The sequence below is a fragment of the Lissotriton vulgaris genome, chromosome 1_1 (assembly GCF_964263255.1).
Source record: "Lissotriton vulgaris chromosome 1_1, aLisVul1.2, whole genome shotgun sequence".
Classification (NCBI taxonomy): Eukaryota; Metazoa; Chordata; class Amphibia; order Caudata; family Salamandridae; genus Lissotriton; species Lissotriton vulgaris.
Genome location: NC_141685.1, coordinates 880,954,083 through 880,973,668, shown reverse-complemented (window position 1 = coordinate 880,973,668; position 19,586 = coordinate 880,954,083).

Below are 19,586 nucleotides of genomic sequence, written 5' to 3'. Positions count from 1 at the left end.
TAGTGCTAAAGTCAAGCCCCCCAGCTCTCCCCAGTTACACGTCAATACCACGTCATGCTCAGTTGCGCTCGCACCCATGCTAAAGGTTTCTGCTGATCCTGCAGAATCTCTCTCTGCATCCACCCACCTATGACACTTCTGTGATGTTTCCAGTACACGCCCTCTTTTTACGCCCATGTGTTCTTATCTCTCTCTCTTCACTTGTTACGCCTACTGTATTCATTTCAATTATACTGTTTTACTATATATAATGTGTGATGTTAATAAAATGTGGAATGTCCCTTCCTGAACCCTAGTGGTGATGGAACTCGATGTCCCGGTTCTCGAGAATCTTGATTAAAGCCTGTATGACTCAGATACCACGGACTCTGCCTCTCATTTATTGAGCTATCCTTTATTGTCATTTAATGTATAGAAAAATAGTCCCGGTAATTTTATTTACCACATAATCTGGCGCCCGAACAGGGACCCCTCCCCTTCCCCACTCGCCGGCGATGTAACGCAGGCCCCTGACCCCCTTCTACAGCCGTGACGGATTCCTGTGCACACCTGCGGGTTTTCCTGCTATCTCCCTCAGGCCCACGAAGGAGACGGAGACTGCGGTCCGGCATCCAGACGAGGCGGTGAGGAATGCGGAGAATCCCGACCAGAGCCCCAAGCCGAGAGAGCAAGGTCCGAGGTATCCGGAGGCCCACCTGTTCCGAAGCGCATGCAGTCCAGTCCAGTCCAGTTTCCGAGGCCTTCAGTTTTGCTTCCCGGTGAGTACCGTTGTTGGGAACGCATCTAGACGGGTTCGTTAATTTGTGCCCGGTCAAGACGGGTCTGGGTACACAGACCCGGTCCAGACGTGTTCACTTAGGTGAATACGGTATGACGTGTCTCTTTATGGGACCGGTATGTCTGTACTGTTTTAGCAGTGCATCTAGTGATCCAGTCTTCTAGTATTATTACAGAATTTATGTTTTCTATGTACCAGGTATCAGTTGAAAATGTTTTAATGTGTTTAATGTTGTGGTATGAATGATTGTTTGCTATTCATTACTGTGTTTATTGTGTTCACGTTCAAGTAAGTCCAAATATGCCGCTATTCTCGAAATTACGTCAGATAGGAACTAGGAAAGGGATACTCGAAGAAGCAGTTCCCGTCCCGCCTAGGGACACTCCAGGTCATTTTATGTACCAAAAACATGGCTTAGATGCCATACTGTACTTAGACTTATGGGTTGATTATACTAGGGATCTGGAAGAGAAATATAGATGGCCTGTCTCAGGGACATGGGATGCTGAATGCATCATGAGAGTAGAAGAAGCACTATGGAAAAAGAAAGCCAGACAATCCCAGAAAGATGCTATAGAATTGTGGCGTAAAGAAGCGCATAGAAGAACGGAGAAAGAAATTAGGAAAGCAGAGAAAAGTGGAGAAGAATCTGAAAAAGCTAGAGAAAAAGAGCTACTAGAAGAAGGTGAACGAGTTAGAGCAGAACAATCAGACAGACAAAGAAATGCCCTTATTACAGGCATGTATCCTGTTCTCGCCGAGGGCCTACCCAAGGCGACCCCGGAAGTACCCCGTAACTTGCCGCCACCATTGGTCCCGACTAAATTACGTCATAAACAGACCGCAGCGGAAATTTTCCTTTCTTCATACTTAGATGATACTGTCCCAGAATATGCAAACAGAAATCCTCCTCCAAATGTTCATCCTCCCAACCCTGTTCACATTCCTGTAAATGACACGATTTCCCCCACTGTCTCATCTGCCACTGTTCCGGCCACTGGCCCTAGCAATCCTTTTAATCCGCCTGCAACTCAGGGCCATCCTGCATTACCTACGCCTAGCTTACCGCCTATACCGCCACCAGCGACAGCACAGCCACTAGTAGTCGACTATCGCACTTCAGGAGGAGCAGTAGGAGGTCCCCCTATCACCCCGCCTCAAATAAAACGAACCACACTAAGAGAAGCAGCATTACAACGCACACCAAAAGTAGCTACATACGCAGCCCTTAAACAGTACCTTACTGATTGCAGATATGATCCAGTACCAGGCGTAGACCATATGATATTATATTCAATACGTATACGACGTGTTACAAACTATCTGACTCTTTTACCAGATATGAGAGATCATTTAGACAACATATATCGTTTTATCAGAACGGGGGAGAGACCAGAAAGTATTCACGAGGCCATGGCACACAGGAAGGTGGAGACTCAGGGTATGATCTTACAGTTTTTGATAAATTGTTTGATAAGAGAGCGAGATCAGCCAGGCATGGACCAGGAAGAGATGAAAGTCCTGATAAAATGGAGTGACAACATAGCTGATGGAAAGCATAGTAAACAAGGTTGTATAGAGTCCATGTATAGGAAGATTCGTAAAGAAATTCTAGACATACACGCAAGGGAAAAAGCAGCGAGAGAAGCCGAGAAAGCGGATGGTGAAGTCTCAGAAGACGAAGATATAGAAACTGCGAGTGCAGGTAGAATAGCGTATGTAGGTAAGGCGAGACCTTTTGATAAACCTCTTGACAGACCCGTACGCCTAGAAAACCAGAAACGTTTTCTTTCTCCCATACCAGCACAATGTTCCCTTGAACATTTATTCCAAGCCACCGATAAGGTACTGAAACAACGAATAGGTTACCATGAACTTAGTACTATGCATGAACAGGAATTAGCCCGGTCAGCAGTCCAATGGGCTGGCAATACTAGCGTATATAAAGATGACTCAGGAGCACAAACGTTTTTGAGTCTTTCCCCAGACGAACAACGACTAGCTGGTATGTACATGATTCAACATCTCATTACACTATATGAAAGTCAGCATTCTGATCCAGGTCCCTTATATAATATATTGGAAGAATTACTGCTAAAGAGATGGAGAGGCCTAGGTACCGATTTAATTAATATCATTCTAGAACAACGACACAAATACAGAACTTTCCTGACTCCACATTTCGTTCCTGTCCCACCTCCAGTAAGGAAAGCATTTTATATAGACAGACAGAATCCCTTACGAGAAGTTCATCCCGTCCGGACGGAAGGGGGTGAGCTTCAACGAGTATTCGTATACACACCTTTGACCAAAATGGAATTATTGGAAATGAAAAAAATTAGTGCCCTGTCATGATAAAGATCCAGCAGGGTTCCACCGTGAACTAAAAGACATGCTCCTCATGGGGGAGTATACGTATCCCGATATCCTTAAAATGTTAAAGGTTCTGTTGCCAGCCGGCATTTACGAAAAACTTAAGGAAAAAGAATGGGAGGTGGGAGAGAAAAAGATTGATTGGACATTATTAGAAAACGAAGAAAATACACGAGTCCCTGGTACTGGTCTTGGGGAAAAAGCCAAAGCATTACCCGAGTTGTTAATACAAGTTTTACCAAGATTACTAACCACGAAAAAGGAACACTGGGATGCTATCTCAGCCTGCAAACAGAAACAAGACGAAGACACTAGTGATTTTTATTCCAGATTTGAGAAATGCTTTATTATTAACAGCGGCCTGAAAACAAGTAGTGAATCGTATCCGCATCTTTTTGTGACCAAATTAGTCGAGAATTCCTTACCACAGGTTAAAAACAGAGTACTGAAGGTCGAGAGTACATGGCAAGCTAATACCCCTTCCCAGATGTTACAAATGTTACAGTACCACCAGAATCGAATCAGAGAGTAAAGACACGAAAATGAAAGTACTAGTTGCCCAGTCCGTCCCAGCTGATGGTCAGAAGAGGGGTACGACACAGACTAGTCATCCTGCAGCTCCTGTTAAAGGGAATTGCAACTACTGTAAACAGCCAGGTCACTACATAAACGAATGTGCCGTTCTAAGACACAACATAGCCACAGGCAAAACGAAAGAAAGACCGCGTCCACCTAGACAAGAACAAGTTCCACAAAATATTACGCAGAACACGCAACCTCCACAGAACACGCAACAGACAGTAACTGTACCCCAACCCCAACCAATAGCTGCCACACAACATGTTACACAGCAAATGTACCAGTATGCACAGTCAGATTACCCCGATTATCAGCAGTATTCATGAAACAGCCTAGAGAGGGAGGTTGGCTTGCCCCTTATTGAGGTTCCTGTAGATCAAGAGGGTCCCTATGTACATAGTCAGGTATTAGGGAAAGACAGAAAATTTTTGATTGACACAGGGGCGAGCAGAACTACCATCAGTCATGACGAGGTTCCAGGGGCACCCCTCTCAGGCTCACAGAATGTTTCCCTGGGATTTTCAGGAAAGCCTATTATTAATGAAGTGTCAAAGCCAGTTTCCCTAGAAGTTGGTCCATTGTCTCGTACTACAGACTTGTTACTTACGAAATCATGTCCAGAAAACTTGCTTGGTATTAAGACATTGAAAGCACTAGGAGCAGTGATTTGTTGTTCTCCGGAGGGAGTGAGATTGTTTTTACGTGATTTTAAAGGACATTATGTGTTAAGAGATTTTGATCCACGATTACAGAATGTACCACAGCACTTATGGGCGCAAGGTCCAACTGATGTAGGTTGCATGCATATTACACCTTATCGTGTTACTCTTAGGCAAGGAGTTGTACTACCCCGAATCCGACAATACAAGTTACCACCCGAGGCGGTAGCGGCCTTATTGAAAATTATTGACGAGCTCATTGCTCAAGGAGTGGTTGTAGAAACTGATTCCAATGTATGTCATTCTCCGATCATCCCGATTCTTAAACGAACTGACCCAAATGCACCACCGGTCTACAGACTGGTGATCGACCTTCGAGAATTAAATAAATGCATAATACCCCAGTACCCAGTGGTTCCGGACATTTCTTCTCTATTGACTGCCATTGATTCCGAAGCAGCATTCTTTACTGTTATCGATCTCAAGAACGCCTTCTTTAGTGTCCCCATTCATCCGGAAAGCCAGTATCTCTTCGGATTCTGTTTAAATGGCAAAAGCTTCAAATTTGCACGTGCTCCTCAAGGATTCACAGAGAGCCCTAGTATTTACAGCCAAGCACTGAAACGACAACTAGACTGTATTCACATGCCTACTGACACTGCCCTGCTCCAGTATGTGGATGATCTATTGATCACAGCACGGACAGAACGAGATTGCGAACGTGCATCACTGACTGTCTTGTATTTTCTGGCCGAAAAGGGGCATAAAGTGTCCCCTTCGAAGCTACAATTCTGTGCCCAGCAAGTGGTATACCTTGGACACTTGCTGTCCAAGAGGGGTAGACAGTTGACACCTGACCGCATCCAGTTAATTGCACATATTCCACAGCCCAAGACACAAAAGGAAGTACGGGCCTTCATTGGCCTCACTTCTTACTGCAGACAATGGATTCCTCAGTATGCATATCTAGCAAAGCCACTCATACAGTTGACAACACAGGAAGCAGCGACTTCGACTGTCCTCCCTTGGACTCAGGAACATACACAAGCTTTTGATGAACTGAAGAAAGCCCTATGTCAAGCACCTGTTTTAGCGACACCATGTTACAGCAAACCTTTTACACTTTTTGTCACAGAACGTGATGGCACAGCATTATCTGTTCTCACGCAAGATCAAGCAGGAAAACACAAGCCTTGTGCTTATTTTTCTAGTACATTAGATCCAGTAGCCCAGGCTCTGCCTGCGTGCCTTAAATCAGTTGCAGCAACAGCTCTAGCTATCAGACAAAGTGATTCCATAGTATTAGGACATCCATTGACAGTACAGGTTCCACACTCCGTGGAAGTTCTCCTAAACCGAACCCAGACTCAACACTTGACCATAGCACGACTGACAGGATATGAACTGACACTGTTCCAACCACACATAGAAATCAGACGTTGCAACATACTAAACCCTGCTACACTGTTACCCTCAATCACAGCAGATCCCGTACCACATGACTGTGTGGACGTCATTAATACCGTAACGAAGCCAAGACAAGACTTGACCGACATTGCATTACCTGACCCAGACCTGACACTTTACGTGGATGGTTCATGTATGAGAACAAGTACAGGAGAGTTGGTAGCCGCATATGCAGTGACTACTGACACTGAAGTCATAGAAACACATCGCATTGATACACTGTCTGCTCAAGCAGCAGAGCTCATCGCTCTGACCCAAGCCTGCATACTAGCCAAGAACCTGAAAGTAAACATATACACGGATTCACAGTACGCATTCGGAGTCGTTCACGACTTCGGCGTTCTCTGGCAAGAGAGAGGTTTTCTGACCTCTCACGGTGCCTAGATACAACATGGTCCCCTCATTCAAGCTCTGCTAGAAGCAATACACTTGCCTACAGCCCTAGCCATCATGAAGTGTAAAGCACATACTAAAGTCACCGACACCATTTCCCAGGGTAACGACCTGGCAGATCGAACAGCCAAGCTTACAGCTCAGACTCATACAGATATATCGACTGACACGACAAAGACTGAAGTAACTCCACTGACACATTGTATGACAGTCAGGGATCCCACACAAGACGTACTCGACATACAGTCACATGCTACTCCAGACGAAATAAAGAAATGGACTGAACAAGGAGGGGTCCAGACAGATCAGGGATGGATGACGAAGGGAAAAGCCACATGGTTTCTCCCCGACTCTATGGTTCAAGTTATCATTAATACAGCGCATAGTCCAGCACACTTAGGAGAGAAAGCCATGTTAGATAGTGTACAGAATATATGGTTCAACAAGCATTTACGTGCAGCAGCAAAACAGAAAGTGTGTACCTGCATGATCTGTTGTCAGTTCAATCCAGGCAAAGGCATTCCCGTGGAACAAGGTGGATTTCATCCCCCTGACCATCCTTTTGAAGTCCTCCAGATGGATTATATCCAGATGGACAGATGCCGAGGATTCAAGTATGTCCTCGTAGTTGTATGTGCCCTTTCCAGATGGACAGAAGCGTACCCAGTCCCAGATTACACTGCTGTAACTACAGCCAAACAGTTGGTCCGTGAATTTTTCCCGCGATATGGTTTGCCCCGTGTCGTGTACTCAGATAATGGACAGCCATTCTCGTCCGAACTCATGAAACAGGTATCACACCTGTTAGGATACCAGTGGAAATTCCACTGCGTACGACACCCTGAAGCAGCTGGTCTTGTCGAAAGACATAACCAGACTCTAAAAACACGGTTAGCGAAGGTCTGTGCAGAAAAAGGAGTAGATTGGATGGTAGCCCTGCCGGTTGCCCTCTTTTACATGCGTATGGTAGCCCATTCCAGAACCGGACTGTCTCCTTATGAGATCGTTTTCGGTCGTCCCCCCAATATGTGGGGTACGCCTATGCCTCGTAAAATCACCGATGTCGACAGTAATATGCTGACAGATTACCTAGCTTCCTTGATGTCTGCACTACTATCTTGTCGTTCACAGGTCGCGGCTGCCTTCCCGGACAATACCCAGGTGAAACCGCATGAAATCGTTCCAGGAGACCTGGTATTGGTCCGCAACTTTGACCGCTCAAGCCCTTTGGAGCCCAGGTGGAAGGAACCGAAGCTGGTGTTAATGACGACGCGGACAGCTGTAAAGATTGAAGGAAGAAAAGGGTGGCTCCACTCCAGCCACATCAAGCGATTTCATGGACTGTGTCCAAAGACATTTCCCAAGGACTGCCCAGACATAGACACTAAACTCCCCCTGTTGGAGAAAACTCCGCAACAGGAGTATAAAGTTAAGCTGAGGTCTAGTAAGTCAGACAGCGTTTAATTGTTTAAGTCCCCCTCGGGTGAAGCGGTTAGACAGGTTTCTGACATGTATAAGATAGACCCAAATAGTCAGAGAGATAGGCGAATCGAAAAGAGAGAAAAATATTGAAAAAACCTACACAGCAGATGCGTCATTACCTTAATTTTTATGTTTTTTCTGAGTCTTACGATCATATGCATAAGTTTAATGCTACATGTTTTCTTTCCTCCTCTTGGTTCCCATGTACACACTTCCCCTAACGACACTGTAGAGCACACTTTCAGTGACCTGCCCCCTCACGAGCTGTCCTATCGATTAGCAATGCGCAACAATACTTTTATCCGAATGTTACACCATTCTCACCAGGCCAGCAATGCCACGAATTGCTGGGTATGTGGCCGACTCCCTCCCTATCAGAAATACAAGGGAGCTCTGCCCCTCTTTCCTTACCCGTTTACACATAATGGTTCGTGCGGAGCATGGTTTACTTTAATGTCCTCCTTAGACCGTGAGTCCACAGTTTCCCAAGGCAATTGGATATGGGGAGATCTGAATACAGTTATGAATAAAGTATGTTTCCCAGACAAGGAAGGTTTTCCCCAAAGGACAGGAACCGATCTAGAAAATGAAGTGTATGGATTAGGTAATTTTACCCTTAACCTCATGATTCTGAACGTTCAGTCCGAGACTAATTCGGACTTGCCATCTATTACAGTTTTACCAGTGAAAGGTGAATTATGTGTTAGAAAGAATGGTTCAGTACACCTAGGACACAGTGATTGTAATACTGTGGTCGAATTCAGCGATAAAGGAAAGTCTACTTTCAAAGCTTCCCGCCATTCTTATTTTATTTGTGGTCAGACAGCTTATGTACGCCTGCCATTAGATTGGGATGGAACGTGTTATATCGCGTTCCTATTGCAACCTGTTTTTCTAGCCCCACCTGATTATCATCGAAATTCACATCTTGTGCATGTAAGGCATAAGCGAGACCTTCCTCCTGTTATCGATTATTCTGAGTCAGCATGGGACCAGTATAAGGATTATATTAAAGGATACTTCTGGTTCATAGGTCCCGTCCAAAATAGTAAGATAATACGAAGATTGACCAGAACTTTGGAAGCAGTAGTGAACGAAACTACTTTTGCTTTGGGTAACCTGACCGAAGGGCAGTCTGCTATGAGACTTGTTGTTCTTCAAAACCGCCTTGTCCTTGACTTCATCCTGGGCGATAGGGGCGGGGCTTGTAGAGTGATCGGATCCAGTTGTTGTATTTTCATTCCTAATAACGCGCCATCAGTATATAAAGCAATAACACGACTTCATAACATAGCTCACCAGATGCACCAGAATCCTGATTCCTGGACTTGGTCCGGCTGGCTCTGGAGTGTGATATCAGCCTGGGGATGGAAAGTACTGTCGTTTCTAGGACTAGTATTCCTTATAGTATTCAGTTGTTGTCTCTGTCTACAATGTGGGCCAGCGATTTGCGGCTTGTGCGCCACAGCTTGTATTCCCCGTCCAAGTTCACGTTCCCGTTCCCGAATGAAGAAAGATGAGCAAATGATGTTATACGAACAGATAGATGGTCTCATGAAAATAGATATATCCTAAAGGGTGTAGTAGGGGCCAAGGAGGGAATGAGGAAATAGAAATTTTTAGGTACTCAATGTGTCCCCCACTCACACCCTATCCATGCTCCCATGTTCCATAAATGTCGTATAATTCCTTTCCCATGCCTGCCATGAAGACGCCTATGCATTTGCGTCCAACGTTAACATGTCAGTTATCCAGCCCTCTAAGAAAACCACGCTAATTTGGCTTTTAGGCCTATGGTGCCAACGTCTTTATATAGTGCACTTTTAAATAACGCGAAGCACACGTTTTCCACGTTTTTCTGGCTCAGTCGAGCCAGGCCCTTAATTGAGGCTCCGAGTCTTTTCTGTCTCTGAAGCTGCAGTTTAGGTATGCATCTCTGACCTCTGTCTTACTTCCTGCCCAGCGAGCGGTGCCCGGCTCGGCCTGGCCTGCCTGCCAAGACAGTATTTTGCCTACCGTTATCTGCTCAGCCTCCTCGAAAACACATTCCAGTCTAGTGAAATAGGTAAACATATTCCCGGCTGCAGAGCAAAGGGTCCTTGCCTTCCTGTCTCCTTGCAAGTGAATTACAGCACCCGTTACCATGGTAGGCCCATGGCCCCCGCACATTGCACCAAGACACATATGCACGCACTAGCATTCAGTATTGTATGGCCTCTGCCCGAGAGACCTTTTACTTCAAATAACACATCCTCCAAACATAAGATACCAGATATGCTATAGGTACAGGTCGTTCTGACATCCCAGACACCAGTCTCCTCTACTAGTGCTAAAGTCAAGCCCCCCAGCTCTCCCCAGTTACACGTCAATACCACGTCATGCTCAGTTGCGCACGCACCCATGCTAAAGGTTTCTGCTGATCCTGCAGAATCTCTCTCTGCATCCACCCACCTATGACACTTCTGTGATGTTTCCAGTACACGCCCTCTTTTTACGCCCATGTGTTCTTATCTCTCTCTCTTCACTTGTTACGCCTACTGTATTCATTTCAATTATACTGTTTTACTATATATAATGTGTGATGTTAATAAAATGTGGAATGTCCCTTCCTGAACCCTAGTGGTGATGGAACTCGATGTCCCGGTTCTCGAGAATCTTGATTAAAGCCCGTATGACTCAGATACCACGGACTCTGCCTCTCATTTATTGAGCTATCCTTTATTGTCATTTAATGTATAGAAAAATAGTCCCGGTAATTTTATTTACCACAATCCGCCCGCGGATAAGCCTCCAAAAAAGGTTCCAGTCGGTCCAGCCTAACCGGCGTACGAGCCTTTTCCCAGGGTACTTGCCCCCCCCCCTGCCTCCCCCCCTCCCCCTGCTGGGGCCGGGAGCTGGGTACTGGCCCTGACCGGGGCCTCCCCCAGGCCCCCAACAGCGCGCCTCCGGGTGGCGCCTCCCGCACGCGGAGCATTCATGCCTGAAACGGCACACCTGCCGGAGACAGGAACCCCTGTTGAAGTCCCAGCAGGCCCGACGCTGTGGCTGGTCCCGGCTCCCCCCGCCCCCACGGGTGGGGCGGGCCGAAAAGGGGGGCGGCGCCAGCGGCAATCCGCTGGCTGTGTAGATGGTGCGACCAAATTTCGCCCCACTCATCGTCTGTTGGTACAGGTCTGCATCCAATTCCCCCCACTTCGCCTGCCGGCCGCCACCGCGCACCGCACTAACACGCCCCGCTCCTCCCCTCGCTCCCGCCCCCTCCTCCCTCCGCACCCGAGAACGCGGCGGTTCACACGCTGCCACCACCGCCGCGGCGCCATCCGCAGCGCGCCGCAGTGGCCTTACCCGGACGTCTCCCCTCAACAAATCCGTCCGTCCAGCTTCGCCCAAGAGGCGAAGGGCCTCACGCACCCTGGGATCCGCCATCGCTTCTGCCGCCATAACCAGGTAGCTGATTTTTACTCGCGCCGCACCGCCGCCTCACGAATTTCCGCTCCACCACCTGCCTTGCTCCAGCAATCTAGCGACTCACGCCGCACTCCGCAATATTCCAGGGAAAACCCGACGCCACCAGCCCAGACACTGCTAACTGAAAAAACCCACTCAAATTAACAACTATCACTAAAGCCCTCCGGCTGCTGGGTCACTGAAAGCCCTCCGGCTGCTGGGTCACTGTCCCATGAAATGGTGCACAGTGACCCAAAATGGCCGCTCTTATCGGCCCAAGCCCAAAAGGAGCCCAAATCCCACCTGCAAGCCCAACCAGCCCAAAGTCCCTTCCTGTCCCCCATCTAATTCCTTCCCCCACCCTTCCTCTCGGGGCCCCAAAATCCCCAGGGGGGCGAGCCTCCCTCCGGTCGGCCACCCCCGCAAAGCCCCATTGGGGCCCATCGGGAGACGGGGAGGGGAAGAACCGACCGGAGACAGATGTAAGGTGTGATAAAGGCCGCTTTATTGGAAAACAGGTGCATCCTGCAAATATACCACAAACCTTGGCCTCTGCCGTACAAAACTAGGCCTAACTAAATATACATATACCTGACCAAACCCCCCACCCCCACCCCCACCCCTAAACATTTCCCCGCCAACAACATAAACATCATTATCAATTACCCCAACACCTGCCTCAACTGTTTAAACATCTGCCATATGTACACTCCCTCCCCCTCAGCCAGTAAAACTCCTTCCTCCTATCCTACCCCCCGTTTAACTAGGAAAAAGCGCCACTCGAAAGCCCCCATACGGCTTTCGACACCCCCTAGGACCCCTGCACCTTTGGATACCTGTGCACCCCTACCGCCTTGTCTACCGCCTCCTTCAGCTGCACAATGTATAGCTCCATCCCATATCTTGACAAATGTACTCCATCCTCCAAGAAAAAGTAGACCGCCCCATACTTCAGTTCCGGGTGCTCCATTCTACCCACTCCTTCCTTCTCACAAAAGGCCCGCATCTCCCTGTTAATCTTCCTCCTAGTCCTGTCAATAGCTCCTGGCCTCTCCGCCCCCTCCAACACCTCCTGGGTATGAATTCTGACCAGATGATATAACACCCAGCCCACTGCCTCTTGATCTCCAGCAAATCCCTCCTCATTTGTTTGACCAGTGCCAGGCCCTTACACTGCACTAAATCGTTTTCACCCAGGTGGATGACTACCACATCCGGACAGACCCCCCCGCACAACATTGTTCAAAACCGGCACCAACTCGTGCCAACGCAAGCCCCCTTTTCCCCTCCAATGACACCTAAACAACTGCTCATCCAATTCCAGATTGAGGTTCCTGCATTTCTCCCACTCGGCCCTCTCCGCTCTCTTTACAAAAGAATGGCCCACCACGTATATGTTCATTGCCGCCGCCGTAGGCCCCGCCACCGCACCTGCAAAGAAACACATGTGAGCAGCGATCCCCAAACCTCAAGTCTATTCCACCACTGCCCCTCGCATCCTGACATATGTCTTATAGCAGTCCAATTTCCAGCGCCCCAGCTTTTTGATCTCTTCCTTCCCCCAACCTTTCCCCGCCGCCTCCGTCGCCGCCCCGATGCGGAAGGAATGCGTTCCGAATTCTTTCGGGTCCTCACCCATGGACCGCAGCACGTGCCACAGGACCCACAGCAACTGCGCAGCTGTCACCCGTCCCGCCCCTTTACTGCCGAAGACCTCCGCACCATCCTGCACCCCTCCGTCCGCCAGCCTTCTCCCCCACTCCGCCGGACACACCGCCTCCGTTCCCCCGGGACCCAGCAACACCCAAGTGCCCCTCCCACGCTGATCAGTCTTGGACCGTTGAAGCCGCACCGCCACCTCCCGGCCCCGGAACTCCACCTCCCCCCACGTCAAACCCAGTCGTCCCTTCAACCCCACCAACTCCGACACCCGAAAGGCTCCAAAAAACATCCATGACATCAATGTGGAAAACAGCACCGTCTCCGCCTGATCCCGGCACACTACCGGTAAACGGCCCACCAGACCTTCCAACATCGCCTCCGTAATCGGCCATCTCCGCCGCGCCCGAGCACCTTTCTCCCTCTCCTAACCCTCCAGAAGACGCCCCCCCAATTCACCCGCCGAGGGGGCATAACCCCACCAGAGCTTACCCATGAAAGCCAACCCTGCTAGTTTTCCCGCGATCGTCACTCTCGCCAGTCCTTTGTCCATGAGCCCCAACATGAAACGCACTACCTGTTCCTCCCGATGCCACTTGTCCCACTGCCTTACCGCTCCAAACCGCAGAAACTCCAGCCAGGCCTTCTCATAACTCCTCCACGTGGACGCTGCCAGGGACGACCTCACCAACTGAATGACCCGCGCTCTCCCGCCAACCACAGCTCCTCCGGCACCTCCGTCTTGACCGCCGCTGCCTCCGTGGCTAGCCCATGGAACCTCCGCCACTGTGAACGAGACAAAGCATCAGCAATGTCATTGTCCACTCCCGGCACATGTTGAGCTTGGAACAAAATATCGTGTTCCAAACACCTCAAGACGAACACGCGCATCAACTTCAGCACTTGGGGCTCCCTCGCGGACTGCCGATTCACGACCTGCACCACCGACATATTGTCCACCTTGAACAACACCCGCTTGTGCGCCAACTCCTGCGCCCACACTGTCACAGCCACCACCAGCGGGAACAGCTCCAAGAACGCAATGCTCCTACCCCCCGCCTGCCACTGCTCCGGCCATTGCTCCGCGCACCACCTGCCTGCCCAGTAGAGTCCAAAACCGCCAACCCCCGCCGCGTCCGATGACATCGTCACGTCCCACTCCCAGTCTTCCGGGGGCGCCATGGGCACACCATTAAAACGCTCCAAAAAGGACAACCACATGCTCAGATCCTCTCTCGAGCCCGCCGATAGGCGCACGTGATGATGGGGCAGCGTCAACCCGGCCAAGGCCAACCCCAGTCGTCGACAAAAGGTCCGCCCCGCCCGCACCACGCGGCACGCGAAGTTCAAATGCCCCAGCAACACCTGCACCTCTCGCACCAACACCTTCCGCCTGCCCAACATGCACTTCACCAAGTCTACGATCGCCGTCCGCTTTTCCTCCGGTAGGCGTGCTTCCATGGCCGCTGAGTCGAGCTCTATCCCGAGGAACGACAGCACCGTGCTGGGCCCTTGCGTCTTCTCTGGCGCCAAAGGAACCCCCAGGTAACCCATCAGGTCCGTAAAACTGTCCAGCCACTGCTGGCAGTCCGTCGAACCGGGCCGACCCACCAGGAAGAAGTCGTCTAGGTAATGCGTTATCGCCTCAGAGCCTGTGCGCCAGGAAAAAACCCACTGCAAGAAGGAGCTGAATCTTTCAAACAAGGCACACGACACGGAGCACCCCATAGGAAGTGCTCTATTGACAAAAATGAGCCCGTCCAGCTGAATCCCCAGCAACTGATGATCAGCCGGATGAACCGGCAGCAACCAAAACGCCGATTTTACATCGCATTTCGCCATGAGCGCCCCCCGACCCGCCGTCGTCACCAACCTCCTCGCGACGTCCACGGACGAGTACGAAACCGACGCCAACTCCGCTGAGATAAAGTCGTTCACCGAGGCGCCCTCCGGCCACGATAAATGCTGAATCAGCCGGAATTGACCTGGCTCTTTTTTCGGAACCACTCCAATTGGTGAAATGATCAACTCCGGCATTGGTGCCTCCACAAAAGGCCCCACCATCCTCCCTTCCTTCACTTCCTTAAAAAGCTTCTCTCGGACGATACCTTTGTGTGCGTTCACGGACTTCAAGTTCTCTGCCCACCGAGCGATCCGCGGACCCTCGTATCCCAACCGGAAACCCTCCCTGAAACCCCGACGCAGCACGGCCGCATCATCCGCCCGCGGATAAGCCTCCAAAAAAGGTTCCAGTCGGTCCAGCCTAACCGGCGTACAAGCCTTTTCCCAGGGTACTTGCCGCCCCCCTGCCTCCCCCCCTCCCCCTGATGGGGCCGGGAGCCGGGTACTGGCCCTGACCGGGGCCTCCCCCAGGCCCCCAACAGCGAGCCTCCGGGTGGCGCCTCCCGCACGCGGAGCATTCATGCCTGAAACGGCACACCTGCCGGAGACAGGAACCCCTGTTGAAGTCCCAGCAGGCCCCGACGCTGTGGCTGGTCCCGGCTCCCCCCGCCCCCACCCCCTCACGGGTGGGGCGGGCCGAAAAGGGGGGCGGCGCCAGCGGCAATCCGCTGGCTGTGTAGATGGTGCGACCAAATTTCGCCCCACTCATCGTCTGTTGGTACAGGTCCGCATCCAATTCCCCCCACTTCGCCTCCGGATCCGACGCCATGCGCGCCCTAAACTCTTCGTCGTAATGCGACCGAGCATTACCTCCGTAGGTCACTTGCGCACGCCGCACCACGTCCATGTATTTGAACAGCTCGACCGCCCTGTCGGGGTACTTCTCACAGTACACACTGGCATATATCAGAAAAGCCGCCGACCAGTTCTCAATGGTAACCGGCACCTTAGGGCGCCTAGCCAATTCCTGCTCCTCTTCCTTCGACCCCTCTTTGGCCATCAACTCCCTGTGTAGCAACTTCAAAATCTCTACATACTCCCCCTTCCAAATCTTCTCCCTAGTCGCCAGTGACAAATGCGCCCCCAGTGGCTTCGCCGCCCCCATGTACGGCAGCTTCCTAACCGGCACCTCACAGCTCTCCTTCGCCCCGGTGCTGGACGCCGCCGACCCGCCAGATTTTGCCACCTCACCCGTTCCCGTACCCGCCGATGCCTCGCCTCCCGTCGCCTCCGTACACACCCCGGCATCCATCACGTATCTGCCCTTCACCAATCTCACCTCCTCCCCCCCCCAGCATCTGTCCCCACTGACACTTGGCATCCGCCATCCACTCCACCAGCCGCCTTGCCTCCATGAGGCCCGCCCAAGCCACTCCCCACCCTTGCACCGGTCTTACCTGGCGTCAAGGCTGGCGTCCTCACCGGATCCCGCCGCCTAACCAGGTCCGCTGGGGGGGCCGCCACTCGCGGCACCATCTGCCGGGGGCGTACCTGTAAAACACTGCCAACAACATTACTCTCCTCCCCCTCCCCCTCCCGAAGCTCCCCTTCCTCTTCCGACTCCATCTCTCCACCTCCTGCCACCAATACCTCATCAGCCCGCACCCTACTCAAACCTGCCCTGTCCCTGCACACCGCCATCAATGTCCCTAAATCCACACTCTCCCTTCTCCTATCTCCCGTCTGTTAGTCAGAGTATCCTGCCAAATTACCGCTCCATCCCCGTCCCCCGGCGGCCGGATCGACCCATCGGGAGGGGGGCGTTGGAGACCTAAGTCCCTGCCATCCGCTGTCAGCACGCATAGGGTCCCTCGTTGGAGCTCGACCGCCCGTACTAGGCAGAGCCGGCCCATCCTCTCGGCGGGTTGGAGCCGCAAGCTGCTCACCCGAGCCCCTCGCCAACTGCTCCTGCCAAGAAAAAAGCAGGGAAGTCCAGCAAGCCGGGGCAAAACCACCCCCTTCCCCCCCCCACATGCTCACTGCACCTCTCCCCCACGCCGCAGAATGCCCTCCCCGCCGCGCCGGTCGCCCCCCCACCCCCCATCTCCCCACCCCCATCCCCCCGCGACCCCATGGCCCTCCCACGTGCCTACCCCCGCACCCCCGCAAACCCCGCACCCCCACGCCCCACTCCCCCCCGCTCCCCCCTCTTCCCCATGGCCCCCTTCACCGAACTGCCCCCTCCCCCTCTCCCTCCCCCCAAACCCCTCCACCCCTCGGTCCCTTGGGACCCCCTCTCCCCTGCCTCGCCCCCCTCCCCGCGGCGATACCGGCCTACTCGGCCCCACCATGTCCTCCTCTGCAGACAACCCCAAGTCCAGCCTGCTCTCGACCTCCCCCCCGCCCCCTCACTCTCCTCTGACTCCTCAATCAACAATGGGGAAACCCCCGTCCCTTCCCCCTGCCCCCCAGCTTCCCCCTCCCCCTCTGCGCACCGGGCTGCCCCCACCCTCACCCCTCCACTCCCCGCCTCCTGGCCTACAGGTGCTCCCGCGGCATCCGCTTCCCCCCCTGCCCACCCCCTTCCTGTTCTCCTTGTGTGCGCCCCCGACCCCCTCCCCCCCCCCCAGCCTGGCACTCCGTCTCTTGTTCTGGGACCCCCCCCACCAAACCCCCTTGTCCTCCTTCTGCCCCCTCCCCTTCGCCGCACCTCCCGCCGGCCCCCTGCTCGCTTCCCCAGCTCCACCCCCCCTCCCTGCCACTTCAACGAACTGAAGCGGCGCCTTCCTCCGGCCGCCGCGCCCCCTCCTGGACTCGCCACCCTTCCTCGGCGCCCCAGCCGCCTGCCGGCCGCCACCGCGCACCGCACTAACACGCCCGCTCCTCCCCTCGCTCCCGCCCCCTCCTTCCTCCGCACCCGAGAACGCGGCGGTTCACACGCTGCCACCGCCGCCGCGGCGCCATCCGCAGCGCGCAGCGGTGGCCTTACTCGGACGTCTCCCCTCAACAAATCCGTCCGTCCAGCTTCGCCCAAGAGGCGAAGGGCCTCACGCACCCTGGGATCCGCCATCGCTTCTGCCGCCATAACCAGGTAGCTGATTTTTACTCGCGCCGCACCGCCGCCTCACGAATCTCCGCTCCACCACCTGCCTTGCTCCAGCAATCTAGCGACTCACGCCGCAATCCGCAATATTCCAGGGAAAACCCGACGCCACCAGCCCAGACACTGCTAACTGAAAAAACCCACTCAAATTAACAACGATCACTAAAGCCCTCCGGCTGCTGGGTCACTGAAAGCCCTCCGGCTGCTGGGTCACTGTCCCATGAAATGGTGCACAGTGACCCAAAATGGCCGCTCTTATCGGCCCAAGCCCAAAAGGAGCCCAAATCCCACCTGCAAGCCCAACCAGCCCAAAGTCCCTTTCTGTCCCCCATCTAATTCCTTCCCCCACCCTTCCTCCCGGGGCCCCAAAATCCCCGGGGGGGGGGGGGCGAGCCTCCCTCCGGTCGGCCACCCCCCCGCAAAGCCCCATTCAGCACCCAGAACTGAGCCCTAGAAAAGGTAAGTACCTGTAGGATGACATTCTGGACTGCTTTAAGAGCAGGATGGACTGCCGGGACCCGAAATAAAAGCCCCAATAACAGTATTTTAGCATTTCGATTGGTTTTAACATTTTTTGCCAGGGCTGATGATGTTTTCCTAGCCAGATCTGAAGATGCTTTGGCAAACGTGGGGGAAAGGGAGGATCCGAATACAGCAGCCTGAATGTAGAGTGCCTCAGGGGAGAGTACAATTGAGCAAAAGAGGGTTCAGCTCGGCCCGGTCCAAGAGTGCAGCCTGCAGGACAGTCCGACAGGCAGAATATGAGCAGAACGTATGTGTCCGCTTTTAGCAGGGGCTGCGCTCAGATTGCACCTATCTTTGGAACTGGTCAGGCACTGGCGAGGAGGTGGAGCCACACCTAGTCCTTTACCCGGAAACTCCTTTATACGATACGAGCTCGATGTGGGGTCCAGCTGTCCCTCGAGTCAAAACATAGGGCGCTGGTCTCAAACGTAACCACTAGGTGGCAGCAAAGCTTCGGCAATAGAGCAGGAAGTCACCGAAACTGACAATAGAGCCGCCCGCTCAGCCTGTAAAGTTAAGGGCCTTCTCACTGCGGAACTACTAAGTAGCAAAGTAAATCTAGTAAGGATCACTTATGAAGTGTGCGCGTGATAAGTTCTTTGCAGAACTAACTAGATGAGTAGAGTTCCCAGCTGAGGTCATAGAGCCATCCGGGAACGAGGGCTAGCCTTGCCATGCAAAACTTATAAAGCCATCTTATGGCACCGCTCTGTAGGAATCTCCCTAACCTCGCTGCTTCAGTTCCCTATCACCCATTTAGTTTAGCAGAGATAGGCACTCCTATCCCTTAAAGAGGGGCATATCAAAAGTGGCTGGATAATCCCCTTCTGCAGAACATAACTCCCTATAGAACAGGACCCAGACAAATAGCTGAATGTTCATAGCCGCTTTAGAACCAGTCCCGCCAAGGTGGCCTGCTGCTGTATAGAATCTGGCTGGCTGGAATCATCAGCTCCCTCCAGCCCCATATTTATAGAGCACGTTCTACTCCTGATGAGGTCTGGGGGACTTTTAGAAATAATGTACTACTTGTAATAAGGTGGACAGGATACCTGTCACGTTTGAGATGGAGTAACCCATCCGCAAACCTCTAAAGCTGGCCATAAAATCCTTATAGCATCCAAATTAATGTACTTTTATTTGCTATATAAATGTAGAAATATACTAATTGCAGTCTCATTTATTAGCAAAATCGGAACAAATCTGGGTAAACACAACTAAACACGAATAACATTAGCAAAAAAATAAATAAGAAATATAGAAGAATCTAAAAAAAAGA